The 17,792-nt window shown below is 40.7% G+C and overlaps 1 protein-coding gene across 3 annotated transcripts in view; it reads right to left on the bottom strand.

The window, feature by feature from the left end:
* Window positions 1–17,792, bottom strand: part of ATXN7 (ataxin 7) — a 161,275-nt gene that overhangs the window by 57,269 nt on the left and 86,214 nt on the right. The window lies entirely within an intron of this gene.

Consider the following 17,792-nt stretch of genomic DNA (forward strand, 5'->3'; position numbering starts at 1 on the left):
TATTCTCCTATCTCTGAGTTTTCATCACCATTTCCTCTAAGCAGAATAAGCTCCATATATGTCATGCTTGTGGCTACATAATGCCTGTGCCTAACTTGACACATAGGAAAAGCTGCTATGAATATGCATCAACTAATTGATGAATAATAATTAGATTAGGTTCCCATGATGCCATAAAAGCCAAGGTTATAGTTATGGTCTGCTCTGATGTCATTTGATGACATGTGATCGCCTATGAGAATTTAGCATACCATTCAGTGATACCAAAGCTCAAGGAGAGTAGAGAATCCTACAGTTTAAAATACATTACATATGGATTCATACCTGGAGGCAGTTTCTTGGTGGAATTTTTGTGTGTCAGGGTTTAATCCTTGTATTTGAACACTGGCGAATCTCTTTTGATAATAAACATGAAACAGGAGCCAAAGCAGCCCTAGGGTCAGACTACTAGAATTCCAATTCCTACTCTTAACAGAGTTTAATTATTTAATCTCTCTGAGCTTCACTTTCCTCATCTACAAAGTAAGGTGATTAGGAGAGTATGTTACAGAGTGAGGATTAAAGTAACTAATCTCAATAAAGCATTAAATGTCAAAAATTGTTATCTTAAAAAGTAAATCAAACAAGAGACATACTGGGAATATTTGCTTCCAGCAGTAGATACACACACACCAAAAGGCAATTTACTATTTGGCAACATAAACACAACTCTCAGGGGGCTGCAAGTTCCTCCTGCAGACCACAAACTTTTCCCTCTAGGAAATGAAAGGCAGAGGAGAATCCGGGAACTCCATCAAGGAGGCTTGCTGGCCCATGCCTAGTAGTTTATGCTTGACCCTGAATGTCAGAGATTATTCAAGACTTTAAACCAGGAAGTCACAAGACATGAAAGTCAAATTCTGGAATGAGTGGATCAATTTAGATTCAGGAAAGTCAGACTGAGAGAGAAAAATCCTGTGAAATGATGGAAGAAACCTGACTGAAGGCTGACTCTGAGAGGCCCTCCCCTCCTAAGAAAACAGGAGATGGCAGGTGAGGCAGCGGGAGGTATTTAAAGCCTGGCCTGTAGTATGTTTCTCTAACATTATTGCAGCTCCTATTTATTGACACGTGAGTATAGGAGAGGAAGAACTTAGGTGTGTTAAGGCCATATAAGCACAGCTGCTAATAAGGCCACCAGACTATGGAGTCACGCTCCCAATCCAACTGGCTAGGTTTAAATCCTAATCCTGTTATTTTGTGCCTATACTTCAGTTTCCTCATCCCAAACTAAGGAAAAGAAAACAGCAGCACCCAACTCACAGGTTGTTGGGATGACTAATGAATATATGTAAGACATTAAGAATAGAGCCAGGCACATACATAATAAATACAATTTTGTAGATATGAATTCTTTCTATCCTCCCCATCACATTCCTCTACTCTCCGAGTCAAATGTACCTTTCCTTCACTTTTGGCCCCAATATCCACAGTGAGGTTCTTAAATCATAAATCACATGTCAATTGGCCTGATCACACCTCTTTCCCCCCAAAATCGCTGCCATGAGTCTATTTTCATAGTGACGCAGTAGGCTAGAGCAGAACTGCCCTGTGGGTTTCTGAGCCTTAGAACAAGCAAACTCACTGCCATCGATCGAGCTGATGCTGAATCGTGGCACCCTACACACCAGGGTAAAACTGCCCCTGTGAGTTCCTGAGACTGTAAATGTTACAGAAGGAGTAGAGAGGCCCATCTTTGTGTCACAGAACTTGATGCCATTGAGTCGATGTCAAGTAATAGTGACCCTGTAGGTTTCCGAGACTGTTTTATGGAAAATCTCAGTCTTTCTCCGGAAGAGCTGCTAGTGGTTTCAAACTGCGGGCAGCCCAGATGAGGGCAGCCCAGCAAGTAGCACTCCATCACCAGGGCTCACGATGGTTGAGAATTGCTGATCTTGCAGTTAGCAGGCCCAGTGACTAAAACACTTTCATACCAGGGCTCATTAATGAAACCCATTAGTGATTCTCCAACGTTGAATTACTGAGAAGGTCCTGACTGATCTTTGCAACTTCAAGATATCAGACTCTCCACCCCAGTTTTTTTACTTGCTTGACAATTATGACAACATGTCAGTCACTTTCCTACCTCGGGGCCTTTGCCAAATTGGTGGTCCCTCAGTAAGGACTGGTTTTGACTGGTTGACTGGAGGTCGCACTTAAATTTCGTTGCAAAGACCTATCCTGACCACTTTTTGAGGTAGCCTACTATTCGTTCCCAGTCTCTTCTCACCACGCTATCAGTTCTTTGCTATTTATATTTGTTTTGCTATATATGTGTGTGTGTGTATATATATATATATATATGATTTCAAAAAACACAAGACTGGATGACAACTGACAACAAAAAGACTGTTTTTCTCTCTCCCCTACCATGTAAATTTCATGATGGCAGGGACCCTGCCTACACAGTATATCGCCTTGCATAAACATAGTAGGCTTTCAACAAAAGAATTTTTGAGAGTGCCCCTGGAATCAGATAACCTAAGCTCAAACCTTAACCCCACCACTCAAGAGGTTTGTGACCTTGAGCAAGTTTGTTACTGATTTCTTCTGTGTCTTAGTATTTTCATCTGTAAAGTGGGGATGATAATCACTCATTGCTATCAAATAAAATCCAACTCACAGTAACCCTATAGGACAGGATAAAACTGCCCTTGTGGGTTTCTGAGACTGTAACTGTTTATGCAAGAAGGCCTCTTCTTTCTCCTGTGGATCAGCTGGTGATTTTGAACTACTGACCTTGAGTTAGCAGACTATTTACCATTAATTACCCAATTCTTAACCATTAATTACCCTCCCTAGGACTCCAGGGATGCTGACATTATCTACCTTAATGGGTAGTTATCTGGACCAAATGTGCTACTATAAAGACCTCAGAATTATGTCTGCACAAAGTATGTGCTAGATACATGTTAACGTATAATAATGACTGCTAGTTTTACTGTACGTCAGTAGCTGCAGGACCTCACAGACTATGTATCAAGTATTAACTAGGGATCTATTGGGTATCATAGCAAGTACACTACCGTGGTAATTACACAATTTCATGTCAACTTGATAAATAGAGTGAAGGGGTGGAGCTTAGCCTGTGAATAAAGTCACAGCCTGATTGTGCCTCCTGGTGGGCATGACCTTATGTGGATTCAGGGAACTTCATCTCTTCCTCCCCATAGGTAGGACACTCTCTCTGCTCCACATTCTTATTGACAAGCCACATGGAGCCACTTTGATGGCAGCCAGAGCCCTAGAGATGCTGCCACTGCCATTGGAGCCACAGGACTTCCCACCTACAGCCTGTGATCTTCCTGTATTTGGCATCACTACATGTGCTACATTTAGTCTGAAGAGGAATTCATGGGGGTAATATTGGACTTATGGTTTAATATCAAACCTATGGACTTGATCTGGACTGGGGTGTTTTACTGATGCATAATTATTTCTTGAAATAAAGTTCTCTCTTACACATATGAGTGTCGATGAATTTGTTTCTCTAGTCAACCTGGACTAACACAACTATAAACACCACCTACCCATTCATTCATATTTTTATTTTAGCTATTGGTACATAACCATAAAAGTAACAACAAAAATCCTGCAAGTAGTAATACCAAAAAAATAAAGCTTAGACTTATTCAGTGCTTTTGTTCCATGTAAAGTGCTAAAATTTAACTCATTTCATCAGGGCAATACAACCTATCTCACTTTATACTTACTCTCACAGCCTCATATTAGTGCCTAGAGTACGTCTAGATAACCTAAAAACCTGGAAAGTTGGCCATCACACACTAGAAGTTTTATTTAGTCAGCACCAAATTGATTTCAAATGGCAAATCTCAAAACTCTCAAAACAACCAAACAAAGCAAGAAAACAAATAAACAAAAACAAACCTCAAGGCCATCAAGTCAATTCCTATTCATAGGGATCTTTTTTTTTTTTTTTTTTCATTTTTTTTTTAATTATTTTTTATTTTTTAACAAATTATTGGGGCTGATACAATTCTTTTCACAGTTCATACATATACATACATCAATTGTATAAAGCACATCTGTACAGTCTTTGCCCTAATCATTTTTTTCTCCTCTTTTCTTCATTTACATTTTATTAGGGACTCCAACAACTCTTACCACAATCCATACATATACATACATCAGTTGTATAAAGCACACCCATACATTCCCTGTCCCAATCATTCTCAAGGCATTTGCTCTTCACTTAAGCCCCTTGCATCAGGTCCTCATAGGGATCTTATAGGGTAGGGTAGAACTACCCGTGTGGGTTTCTGAGACAAACTCTTTAAGGGAGTAGAAATCCAAAACTTTCTCTGCAGGGCTGGCTGGTGGTTTCAAACTTCTGACCTTGAAGTAAGCAGCCCAACATGTAATCACTATGCCATCTGGGCTCCCCAAATTGATTTCAACTTGTCTCAATAATGGGCAATCGAAATTAAAATCAATGATCTAAAAATGTGTTTTACTTGAGTGGAGGCCCAAAGTCCTTCTGCTACTTTAATACGAAACCTATAAATAACAGCACATAGCTCTATTTCCCCATTCTCACATATATTTGCATATGTATGTGCCTTTATTTAGAGCTCTATAAATGCCCTTTGCCTCCTTGCTCTTTCCTCTATTTCCTCTGACTTTCCTCTTGTCCCACTATCATGTTCAGTCTTCATTTGGGTTTCATTGGGCCTCCACTCAAGGACTCCCTCATGCAAGAATGCTTTCTTCTATTAAATCAGCATTCTATGATGCTCACCTTCTCGACACAACCGCTGAAGACAATGTGGGTGCATAAGCACGTGTGTGAGGAAAGCTGATGGTGCCCGGCTGCCACAGGATATAGCGTCTGGTATCTTAAAAGCTTGAAGGTAAAACAAGAGGCCATCTAGCTCAGAAGCAACAGGGCCCACATGGAGGAGGCACACGGCCTGTGTGATCACGAGGTGTCGAAGGGATCGGGTATCAGGATTCAAAGAGCAAAAAAATCTTATCATTGTGTGCTCACCTCTCTGATACGATCGCTGAAGACAAATGGGTGCATAAGTAAATGTGGCAAAGAAAGCTGATGTCGCCCGGCTATCAAAAGATACAGCATCTGGGGTCTTAAAGGCTTGAAGGTAAATAAGCGTCATCTAGCTCAGAAGCAACAAAGCCCACATTGGAAGAAGCACACCAGCCTGTGCGATGACAAGGTGTCAAAGGGATCAGGTATAAGGCATCAAAGAACAAAAAATCAAATCATAGTGAATGAGGGGGGAGTGCGGAGTGGAGACCCAAAGCCCATTTGTAGGCAACTGGACATCCCCTTACAGAAAGTTCTTGGGGAGGAGACGGGCCAGTCCTGGTGAGATGCAGCAATGATGAAACATAACTTTCTTCTAGTTCCTAACTGCTACGCCGCCGCTCCCCGCCCCCAATTCTACCTTACAAATCTGGCTAGACCAGAGGATGTAAACTGGTACAGATAGCAACTGTAAACACAGGGAATCCAGGGCAGATGATCCCTTCAGGACCAGTGGTGTGAGTGGCGATACTGGGAGGTTAGAGGGAGGGAGGCTTGGAAAGGGGGAACTGGTTACAAGGATCTACATGTGACCTCCTCCCTGGGGAACAGACAACAGAAAAGTGGATAAAGGAAGACTTAGGACAGGGCAAGATATGACAAAATAGTAATTTATAAATTATTAAGGGTTCATGAGGGAGAGAGGAGCGGGGAGGGAGGGGAAAATGAGGAGCTGATGCCAGGGGCTTAAGTGGAAAACAAATGTTTTGAGAATGATGAAGGCAATGAATGTACAAATGTGCTTTACACAATTAATGTATGTATGAATTGGGATGAGAGCTGTATGAACCCCTAATAAAGCAATTAAAAAATAGACAATACAGGTCAATAAAGTGGTTAGATTAAAAATAAACAAATAAAATATGTGTTTTAAGAGCTGCTAGGTGGGCGGTTGACATGTCTGCAGGCAAAGGATGAAGTAGAATTTTATTTCCACCCCCCACATAGATATCTCCTAAATTCCTACCTGTGCTTCAATACTTAAAAGAAACTAGACTTCCCTCTGAACACATGTTAAATAATGGAACCATCACAGGCTTAAACAGGCCAAACAGCAACCTGCCAGAATGTGTGTGGTTAGGGGGCCTGTCTGAAAAAAGTCAATAAAGATTGGATAAGAAAAGAAGTGAGGTTTTCATGTAAAAAGCAACCAAGGAAACACCAGGAGCTCAAAGAGTTGGAAAGGAAGAAATGCTCTTGTCTAATATTTAATAATCACAGGCCAATCTTATCTGAACACCCTCCAGAGCTAACAGCCACCAGTGTTATTGTCCTCATTGTTTGCTGTTGAGACTTGATAACTGGGACAATGCTGAGGAGATAAGTATCAATAAACATCAAAATCTAGGACTCTGGTTAGGGAATGAGAGAAGGTGACACTTTGGTGTCCTGTATGGCAGTATGCCATGATAAAGTGCCTCACTGTAACAAGTTATTCCCTCAAAATACATCTGGCAAATTCTGACTTCTCAGATCAGAAACCAAGTCTGCAGTGCCATGTGTCTGCCATCATGCTTACCCAATCTTATCTGCATTACTGCCAGTAGTCTAAGCTTATAACCTTTGGTAGCTGTGAGCTATGACGCAGTCTCTTGCTTAGCTGGTTTTATAGCATCAAACTAAAACAAATCCTTGCAGGCAAATACTCCTAACCATCCCCAAGACTATTGCCCTTAGATATATTTTAAACCTTAAATGAAAAATATCCCGTGTCCTTATTCCTAAATCCAAACAGCAGCTTATAGCTTAACTAGTAAAAAACATTATGCTCTTTAAAGATCTATATATATATATGGGATCAAACAGAAAACAGCAAAGCAGGAAGGAAGCTCATGGGCCGGTGAGTTAATTTACGTTAGTGGGAAAGGAACCACTCAGGAAGGGGGTGACAATGGCTGCCCAGCTCAAGGAATGCAATGTCAGAGAATTTTACACGTAAGAAAAAATTCGAAATGGTCTAAGTTTATGCTCTACCTCTAACAACATTTTTATGTAAATTATAAAAAGTTACTTAACTTCTCAGCAACCAGTTTCTTTACTTAAAAGTGAACATAATTACGTCTGTTTCAGGTTGTTGTTGAACTGCCTGAAATACTCCAAGTAAAATGATTAGCACTCTTTTTGGTCTTAATATATTAAGCAGAGTACATACAGCCACCCTAAAGACCCACTACCTCTGGGCCCATTTGTTTTATCAACATTATTGTTGTAGGGATAATGTTAATACTCTCATGACTCAATAAGCAATCCTTATAACAACATGTGTCCTATCTAGAAGCTCCAAAAAAAAAAACAACCATAGCTCTCATACAACTAAGCACAACATTAACTATTGAACACTGCCTCATGGCCTTTATCTTTTGAAAAGAGTCTCCTTAAATAGGCCATGTCCTGATCCATAAAACAAAAATCAAGAAATCTGAGAGAACTAATACTATACATAGTATATTATGTGACCGCAATAAAATAAATGTAGAAGTATCTCTAAAAGAAAGGTAACGGAAAAACTTCCCAATACTTGGAACCTAAACACACTTCAAATAACCACCTATCTATCATATAGCAAGAGGGGAAAAACCACATGGATGATTTATGAACATAAAGTACAATATATTAAAATTCAGAGTACAAATAGCTAGAGTGGGAAAGAGTTACCTTATAGCACTGAAATCTCTCAAGTTTCTAAAGCAAAAAGTTATTAAAATTAATAATTATTTATAAATTATCAAGGGTTCGGGGGGAGGGGGGAGCTAGGGGAAAATGAGGAGCTGATGCCAGGGGCTCAGGTAGAGAGTGGGTGTTTTGAGAATGATGATGGCAGCATATGTACAAATGTGCTGGACACAAATGATGTATGTACAGATTGTAAAGAGTTGTATGAGCCCCTAATAAAATGATTTAAAAAATAATAATAATCTAATCCATCTTGACCAAGAAAAAGAGCAAAACAAAGAATTAGTAAAAGGAAAGGGATCGTAAAGAGCAGAAATCAACTAAATGGAAAAGAACACCAAAATAAATCAGTAATGCAGCAAAATGCTGGGTCTTTGAAAAGATCAATAAAACCAACAAACTACTACAAGACAAATAAGAAAAAAGACAAACTACTATTACTAAATATGAAAGATGATCTGGCAGACATCAGAAGGGTAATTTGTTAGTCTGGGTACAATAGAGAAACAAATCCACAGAAGCTCATGTATAAGAGAGAGTTTTATAAAAAGGATAAGTGCACATCAAGAAAATATTCCAACCCAGTGCTGCCCAAGCCCACAAGTCCAACATTAACCCACATGTCCGACACCAATCCACAAAGTCCTCCATCTCACAAAACACATGCAATGCTGCCAAACTGCAGGAGGAAAGCCGAGTCAGTGAACATGTAAGCATTTCAGTGCTGGCAGGGGTCTCCACACGGCTGCTCTAGCACCCAAGGCTGCATTGGGGTAGGTCTATGCAGCTTCTCCTTGGGGATGTCTTGCAGGCAGTGAGCCTTGACAGCGGAAGCAGGGAACTGGCTAAGGCAGATACACCCTGGTCTGACCATCACAAAGCAAGAGACCCGAGAACTAGAAAGGTGAGGCTCACCTAGTCATTTATCCCTCCCCGCCCTTCAATTAAACCCACATGTGTTTATCGGCCAGGTTGGCACAATAAACTTTAACTATCTCAGGTAACAAGGTTACCTTATGAAAAACTTTACAGGAACACATTTGACAACTTGGGTGAAATGAGACAATATCTTTAGAAGTACAGACCATCTCAACATGAAATAACTTGAGTATCACTTCAATTATTATACAGAGCCCTGGAGGATCAATAGTTAAGTACTAGATTGCTAGCTGGCAGGTTAGCAGTTTGACCCCAAAAACTGTTTCATGGGAAAGATGTACTAATCTTCTTCCAGAAAGATTACTGACTTGCACCCAATAAAGCAGATCTACTCTGTCCTACATGGTTGCTATGAGTTGAGATGATAAACTGGGTTGACAATGAGTTTTGATAATTATTTTTTAAAACTTGATTTGAAGAGTCTTCCTGCAATACATTGGACTAGTAGATAGCAACACAGACCCTCTACTACACAGACCCGCTCCCACCTCCCAATAAAAGAAGGCTTATAGCAATCATATAGGGCAGATTTGTACAGCTCCCAAAGACTTCAGGCTTTCAATCTTCACAAGAGCAGATGGCTTCCTCTTTCTCTCATGGAATGGCTAGTGGGTTCAAACTACTGACCTTGTAGTTAGCGGCCCAATGCATAACCAACTATACTACCAGGACTCCTCAAAGCAAAGACACATAAGACTAAATGAAACAGATATCAATGACAGAAATGCACAAACTGCTAACTTTGAGAAAATGCTGGACAAAAGCCATAAAAAAGGAGACAGAGGTTGGCTAGTCTGATGTGGCATAGTCAGTTTGAGCTTGCAATGAGAAGGTGGGACCCTCTCTTGTTCCCTATACCCTTATCTTATCCAGAAACGTGGTAACAGATTCCCACCCCACCCCCTTTCTTCCCCCCCTGCCTCACAATCCCTTCCACCTGAGCTGTGCACACGCTCCCCGGCTCCCAGTAAATCAGGTACTGAGGACATCACTGAAGGTCAAATCTGGAGGCTTGTGAACTTCCCCTAATTCAGACCAGTAGAACATATAGGTCCATGTACCTGGATAAGCAAGAATTCCTTCCATTACCTGCCCCAAACTGATCTCTGGACCCCCCCCCCCAAAAAAAGGCTTCCAGAACAAGCATCTTGATGCCAGGCGCCACCTGAGCAGGCATGAAACACTGCTGAACCAGGTACCCTATCTCAGACAATCTATAGACTAGCAGGTACTCCATGGAACAGATAATATTCCACTTGATGATGATGATACTGCAATGGACTTATAACCCAGGGGGGATGATTGATGTTTATATGGGTTTTCTTTCTTTTTGTGAGTGTATGTGTTCTGTTTGTTTGGTTGCTGGTTGGCTTACGGTTATTGGTGCAGTTGGTCTTACAGGGTTGTGATTTTATCTTATTACTACAACAGACAAAATAAACTAGCAGATGGAGTCTGGACTCCCACTTATCTCTAGCTCCAATTCAAGAAGTTAGTGCTAGTAACATGGCCCTGCTTGATACTTGCCTTCATGAAAAGATCACTGAAGAACTGAAGACAAAAGGTGCTATAGCAAAGTGTGGTGAAGAAAGCAGATGGTGCCCAGCTGTCAATCAGAATGGTGTCTGGGGTCTTAAAGGTTTGTACTGAAACAAACAGACATCTAAGCAAGAAGTCAACTAAGTCCACACGGAAGAAGCACACCAGCTTGTATGATCCAAAGATGACAACTATAAAACTCGAATATGACGAAGGGTAAAGTATCAGAGCTAAAATTGTGAACACCCAATTTGTAGAAGGCTGAAGAGGACAGTGGGAGTCCAAAACCCATCTGCAGACTGTCTAGTCAGACTGAGCCTTTGGCAGATCCCCTCTTGCCACAGGCAAGACTCTCAAACAGCGTACCCGGCAGAGACCACTGTAATTTTGATTATGATCGATCAAATGTGGTACGTGGCCAGTTGACCTCCCAATAGACCGGACCTGAATTTGTTTTGAGTGCAAGTATCTCTTACTTGTTCCATGACAAAAATTTCTTCCCTGGCTTTTTAAATGCCAACGGGGTCTTTTCTTCTAACTCATAGTTGTATTTTTATCTTTATGCTATTATTATTTTATCCTTACCACCTTTTTTCAATTTTCTTTTTTGTTTCTGTTGGGTTTCCCAGTTGTGAAGCACAGGACAAGAGTTTATAGGAACTTGGGGTGGGGGTGGGGGGTGATAGGGAGGAAAGGGGATTTTTGGAAATATACAATGAAGGCTGAAGAGGGGGATGGAGCACTAGAACTGATTGTGATAGCACAACTCATTTTAAAGGCGATTTAACCATAGGTGTGGGGGATGTTCTAAAATTGATGTTGTAATGATTGTACAATTCTTGATATGATTGAACTATGGAATTTTATGATATGTAAATTATGTGCCAATAAAACTGTTGGGAAAAAAGATTAATCTATGATGCTTGTACTGTATGAACACTCAAATTGTTTCAAGACTTTAGTTAATTTTCAGAATTATGAAAAAGGTGATTGGTATTGACAATTGTTGGCAGCATTCTCACCGCTTTAATAGTGAAGTAGATTTTGGAGGTTCATACTCTACCATTCTGGAAGTGTTTAATGGAAACATTTCAATGGAGAAAAATCTATTCAGATTTTTCTATTTTTAACAGAGTTCAAACTACTTTCTGGGAAAAGAAGGTAGTAGTTCAAAAGCAGGAGGCAACTTTGAAATCTTTTGTAGTAGTACAGAATGGGAGACATGAGAGACAGGAGATGGCAACGAGATGACAGAGAAAGAATTCAGAGACATTTACAAAGTATTGCTGACATGACTTGGTAATGAATGGCTTGGATAAAGAGTGGTGAGAGGACTGATGCCAAATTTCTCATCTTGTGGAACAAGATGGATGGGTGGTACCTGTCTCTGAGAAAGAACCAGGAGAAAAGCCAGGTCAAAGAATGAGGAAACATACCTAGAACACCTGAGTTTCAGCTACCTCTGCAACATCCCAGAAGACAGCGATGGAGTCAATTTGGATATATGAGTCTGATCAACTTGATTATTAATTTTAGACAAATATCTTATAAACCCAAGTGCTAAAATTTTATTTCCTCCAAGTGTAAGAAAAACCAGGACTTAAAAGGGCCAGGCCATTCCATGATGCACACCTTACCTGACACAATCTCTGAAGACAAATGTGTGCTTAAGCAACTGTGGTGAAGAAAGCTGATGGTGCCCAACTATCAAAAGATACAGTGTCTGGGGTCTTAAGGCTTTAAGATTAACAAGAGGCCCTCTAGCTCAGAAGCAACAAAGCCCACATGGAAGAAGCACACCAACCTATGTGACCATGAGCTGTCAAAGGGATCAGGTATCAGGCATCAAAGAACAAAAAATCGTATCATTGTAAATGAGGGTGAGTGCAGAGTGGAGACCCAAAGCCCATCTGTAGTCAACTGCACACCCCCTTACTGAAGGGTCGCGGGGAGGAGACGAGCCAGTCAGGGTACAGGGTAGCAACGATGAAACATACAACTTTCTTCTAGTTCTTAAATGCTTCCTCCCCTCACTATCACAATCCCAATTCTACCTTACAAATCTGACTAAACCAGAGGATGTACATTGGTACAGATAGGAACTGGAAACACAGAGAATCCAGGACAGATGATCCCTTCAGGACCAGTGGTGTGAGTGGTGATGCTTGAGGGTGGAGGGAAGATGGGGTAGAAAGGGGGAACCTATTACAAGGATTTACATATAACCTCCTCCCTGGGGGACAGACAACAGAGGTAGGTGAAGGGAGACAACAGAGAGTATAAGATTTGACAGAATAATAATAATTTATAAATTATCAAGGGTTCATAGAAGGGGGAACAAGGAGGGAGGGGAGGAAATGAGGAGCTGATATTAAGGGCTCATGTAGCAGGCAGATGTTTTGAGAATGATGATGGCAACAAATGTACAGATGTGTTTGACACAATGGATAGATTGATGGATGGATTGTGATAAGAGCTGTACGAGCCCCCAATAAAATGGTTTTCTAAAAAAGGGGCCAGGCACACAAGAGTACTAAGTATCAACAATTCAAAGTCACTGAGGAGTTAAATTTATGGTTCTAAGAATGAGAACCGCACACAAATGTCTGAAACTACTACTCAGTCCTTAAATTCAAGCGAATTAAAGCTTTCCCCAAAGGCAGGTTTAAAGTTGGAATAAAAATAAAGATAAATCTTTGCCATGTCGAATTAATTGCTATACTCATACATGTGTCAATTTAATATTCTTCTTGATGCTTGTGAAAACAATTCCAATAGGTCAGATTCACTCACTCCTTTTTTCATTCCATAAATACTTGGTCAGATCACAGGAAAATCACTGGGGACAGGTCAGACTAGGTCCCTGAAGTGCAACTGGATGGGTTTTAATGCTGGCTTTCCAGAATATTTTACTTTTTAAGATTCATATTCATTTTTTCTAAATCTCATTTCTTGGCTGAGAAAGAGGAGAAAGACTTTGAAAGGAAGAGAGACAGAGACAGAGACAGAGAGAGAGAGAGAGAGTTTTAATTCCTAATCATTTATTTCTACCTCTACTCTCTCAATGTTACAAAAGCTTTTCCTGTTTAAATCAATTTAAAAAAACCTCAAACTGATAAGTATTAAGATTAGGGATAAAGGGGGTTGTTTTCACCAAATTCTTACACCACAATAAAGGGGATGGAAAGACATCAGATACATATTAGACACCTATGGGGATGATCCAAAGCTGGGAATGCTCAGACCAAGATCACCTAGACACGGTGGTCAACCTGGGCACATACTAGGTACCTATATCATGTCACAGGTGCACCTGAACTCAGCCACTAAGAATGGCCAATATCCACAACCTTGCCCCCTCAAGTAGGGTAGCAGGGATAAAAAGCAGAGACCAAAGGCAGTGGCTCTCTTATTCAGGACTTCTTCCACGTGGCTTTCTGTGCAGCCATCTTCAGTTGTGAACTTTCCCACAGCCAGGCAGCCTTGGATGCTTTCCAGGGAGAGCTGTACTATCTGAGGCTGTATTACCTGTAACTTTCCTTTCCCTTGTAACGGTTACTTGGATTTACAACAGTGCTTCTCGTCAGCGTTGAGAAGCAAGAACAGATGAAAATCATCCCAGAAACCTAACAAACCAGTCATCAAACCCATTCTGACGATGAGACAGAATAAAACAGGTCTCAGTTTTCCAAGGCTGTAATCTTTACTGTGTCTCATCGCTGCAACTCATAACAGAATAAAACACCCCTCAGTTCTGCACTATCCTCAAAATTAGGATACCAGGGCCCATTGTGGCAGGCTCTGTGTTCATCCATCTCAAGGGTCTTTTTTTACTGACTAGACTTTATCAAGTAAAATGTCCATTTCCAGGGAAGCTCTCTCCTGATTATATGTCCGATTTCACTGTCCTCACTTCTACTATTCTAAAATAAACCCAACTCACCACCATTGAGATGATTCCAATGTATAGTAACCATATTGGGTAGGGTATAATATCCTCTGTGGGTTATCACGAAATCTTTATGCGAGTAGAAAGCTGTTCACTCACAGCTATTGAATCAATTCGGACTCATAGCAACCCTATAACACAGGGTTTCCAAAACTAAAACTCTTTGGGGAAGTAGAAAGCCTCATCTTTCTCCCATGGAGTAGCTGGTGGTTTTAAACTGCTGATCTTATAGTTAGCAGCCCAACTTGTAACCCACTGTACCACCAGCGCCCTGTTGAAAGCCTTAGGTGCAGTGTAGTGGTTAAACACTGGGCTGCTAAGGATAAGGTCATCAGTTTAAAACTACCAGTTGTTCTTTGGGAAAATAGGTGGGGCTGGCTTTCTACTGCAGTGGAGTTACTGTTTAGGAATCTCAGGGGCAGTTCTACCCTGTCCCAGAGGGTCACACTGAATCAGCATTGCCTTGAGCGGCAGTGAGTTCGGGGTTCTTTTTGTTTGCTTGTTTGTGGTAGTTTCCTACCACTAGGGAACAGGCTAAACGCATCTTTAACTCATTTCTGCTTGAAAGACTCTAAGACCTAATTCTGATAAGCAGTACTTTCATAAGAAAGTTTTATGCATTCTCTTCTCTCAGTTTTACTTCAGACTTCGAAGTTTCACTCCCAGTCCTTACAGGTGAAACTGGACAAATACCCAAAACTAGGTGCTCTAAACTCCCTTACCACAGCCATATGCAAATAAACGTGGCTGGCAGGTAACACCCAAAGCAGCCACAGCTGACTGCCCCCTCAAGCTAGACCCACATTTCTTCCCAGTTCTCTCCCAGCACACCCCCATCACCAGTGCTTCTAAAAGTAAAAGTCAGACCAAATGTTTTAACAGACAGTAAATGTAACAACAGATGCCCTGCCAAACATTTATTGTGTACTAATTGGGAAATGATATAAAGCACTTCACATGCTTTGTGTTATTACTAACCTATTAACAAATACAGAAGCAGGCAGGAAGAGGTTAAGTAATTTGCCCAAATCACAGAGTATATGAGGGGCTGGCATCAAATGTTAATCCAGCTAACTCTAGATACCAGCTTCTCTCCAAATAGGCCGTCAGTCACAGCCCTTCATCCCTTCCTCCATTAAGCATTTTTCTAGGGCCAGTGTTAAGCTATCTAAGGCTGCTCTAAAAGGAAAACCACTCATGGGTGGCTGTGAGAAACAGAAGTTCATCTGTGAAGCCAGAAGTGTAATTTCAAGGCACCAGCTCTGGAAGAAGGTCCTGGGTAGCTTCTGCTTCTGCTTTCTGGTTCCCAGAAGATGTGTCAGGTTAGGATTTAAAACACATTTGAGATCCGTATTCTACCTTGCAGGACTGGATAGGGCAGAGGTTGTACACTGGTGCATATAGGAGCTGGAGGCACAGGGAATCCAGGGTGGGTGATACCTTCAGGAACAGGGGTGTGAGGGGCGATGCTGGGAGAGAGGAGGGTGAGTGGGTTGGAAAGGGGGAACTGATTACAAGGATCCACATGTGACCTCCTCCCTGGGAGATGGACGGCAGAGAAGGGGGGGAAGGGAAGCTCCGGATAGGGCAAGATATAAGAAAATAACAATCTATAAATTATCAAGGGCTCAAGAGGGAGGGGGGAGCAGGGAGGGAGGGGGAAAAAAAGAGGACCTGATGCAAAGGGCTTAAGTGGAGAGCAAATGCTTTGAAAATGATCAGGGCAAAGAATGTATGGATGTGCTTTATAAAATTGATGTATGTATATGTATGGATTGTGGTAACAGTTGTATGAGCCTCTAATAAAATGTAAAAAAAAAAGAAAATGATTAGAGCAAAGAATGTACAGATGTGCTTTATACAATTGATGTATGTATATGTATGGATTGTGATAAAGTTGTACGAGCCCCTAATAAAATGTTTAAAAAAAAACACATTTGAGGGGACTCTAATTCAATTCATAACTGGAGCCTACTATGTACTGTCTCGGAAAAGAGTATACAGTACATGGAATCAGCCTTTATAGAACCAACAGTTTAATTCTATAAAAATATTACATTACAAAAAATACCACTATTTAAACTTTCAGATACTTGCTTGTGTAAAACTATTTGTGTAAATCACACTTTATATACAATACTGCTTAAAATTTGCCCTCACCTGATAAACCCTAATTACGAATTTTGATGTTCACAGAATTTTTGGAAATTATTTAGTAAGAGTAGTTGTAGGGGTTAATTCAAATAAGTTTCTCCAACTGCGGTCCAAAACTTTCCCATTTGAATTTTCCATTGATGGTGACAGAAAAATTGGAGAACATTTAGGTGATAGCTGAACACCATGATGAACATACAATGTCACTGGCTTTTACATAAGGGATTCTGACATAGTATTTTGTTACCGATATTTACATAAAGGGTAGAAAAGAATGAAGCAAAACAAAGCTACCACAATTCACATTGCCCTTCTTCACCATTCTCATTTAACACAACAGGCAGCATTTAAAGACCACCACAGGGAAAAAGAACTTCATGTGCAAATAAATACTATCTAACAAATTACTCTTTCCCTCACCAAGTTTTCAGTCTACCTCATTTTTTGCCAACATATTCCTGTCCTCAACTCAGAAAAACAGTCAACTCGTAGCCTTATTTACCTCCATGCTTATGATTAATGGCAAGGTCATATCTCTGCAAGCAGTTGCTTAATTATTTTGCACCCCCACCTTCTGGCAGCCTGCCTCTGCCACAGGACAACAAATATAATTAGAAGAAGCTCAAGGAGGAACCTTTTTCATCGTTTTTGAGATTTCTTATGGTGGGGCTTGTTGCTTTCTTTAAATGGTTTGGAGAGTTGTGAAGCACTTAAAAATCCAGGTTAAAGTCATCCGAAAACAATAATGTTACCATTCTTTACTTTATTTGCTTCAATATTCAACTGGGAGGGAAAGGGGGCAGGAAACTGACCAAGAACTCAATAGCCTGAGATATGGGCTAAATAGAATCATGGAAGAGGCAAAGCCAGCTGTATTCCAAGGCAGATGCTCATCATTTTCATGAGTGCTGTAATATGAGGTTAATCCATCAATAAATATTTACCTAGAATGTAGCACAGGCAGTCTTCCACTTTCCTACACAGAACCACATGTGAGAAAGTCAAATAGGAGATTAGTGGGATTCTGTACTGAGTGCCACAAATCACAAGATCTCTAATTCGATCTCATCTTTGTGACTCAGTCTCCAGGGATATACTTTTGGTATTTCAATGGTAAATACAGCAGTGCCTTGACTGGCTTAATCCCACCTAACATTCAAATGGGGTCATTACTTTCTGCATGTCTAATGAATCTCGGTTAATTTCTAAAGTTTGCTAAAAACACCTTACAACATTATTCCTGAACCACCGCATGGAACTGCCCTGTTGTGTGTATTACTAATGTTAGAACAGAAGCTTCTTTCTACATTTGAGGTAGTCTGCTTGCAGTTAGGGGCCTTGTTGTCTAGAATTTGGGGTGGGGGGGATGCAATGAAATACCAGAATGCTAAGACAGTGTGATGCTTACACTTTGAAAAGCAGCCAACATTCTGT

Source organism: Tenrec ecaudatus, chromosome 5 (assembly GCF_050624435.1).
Source record: "Tenrec ecaudatus isolate mTenEca1 chromosome 5, mTenEca1.hap1, whole genome shotgun sequence".
NCBI lineage: Eukaryota > Metazoa > Chordata > Mammalia > Afrosoricida > Tenrecidae > Tenrec > Tenrec ecaudatus.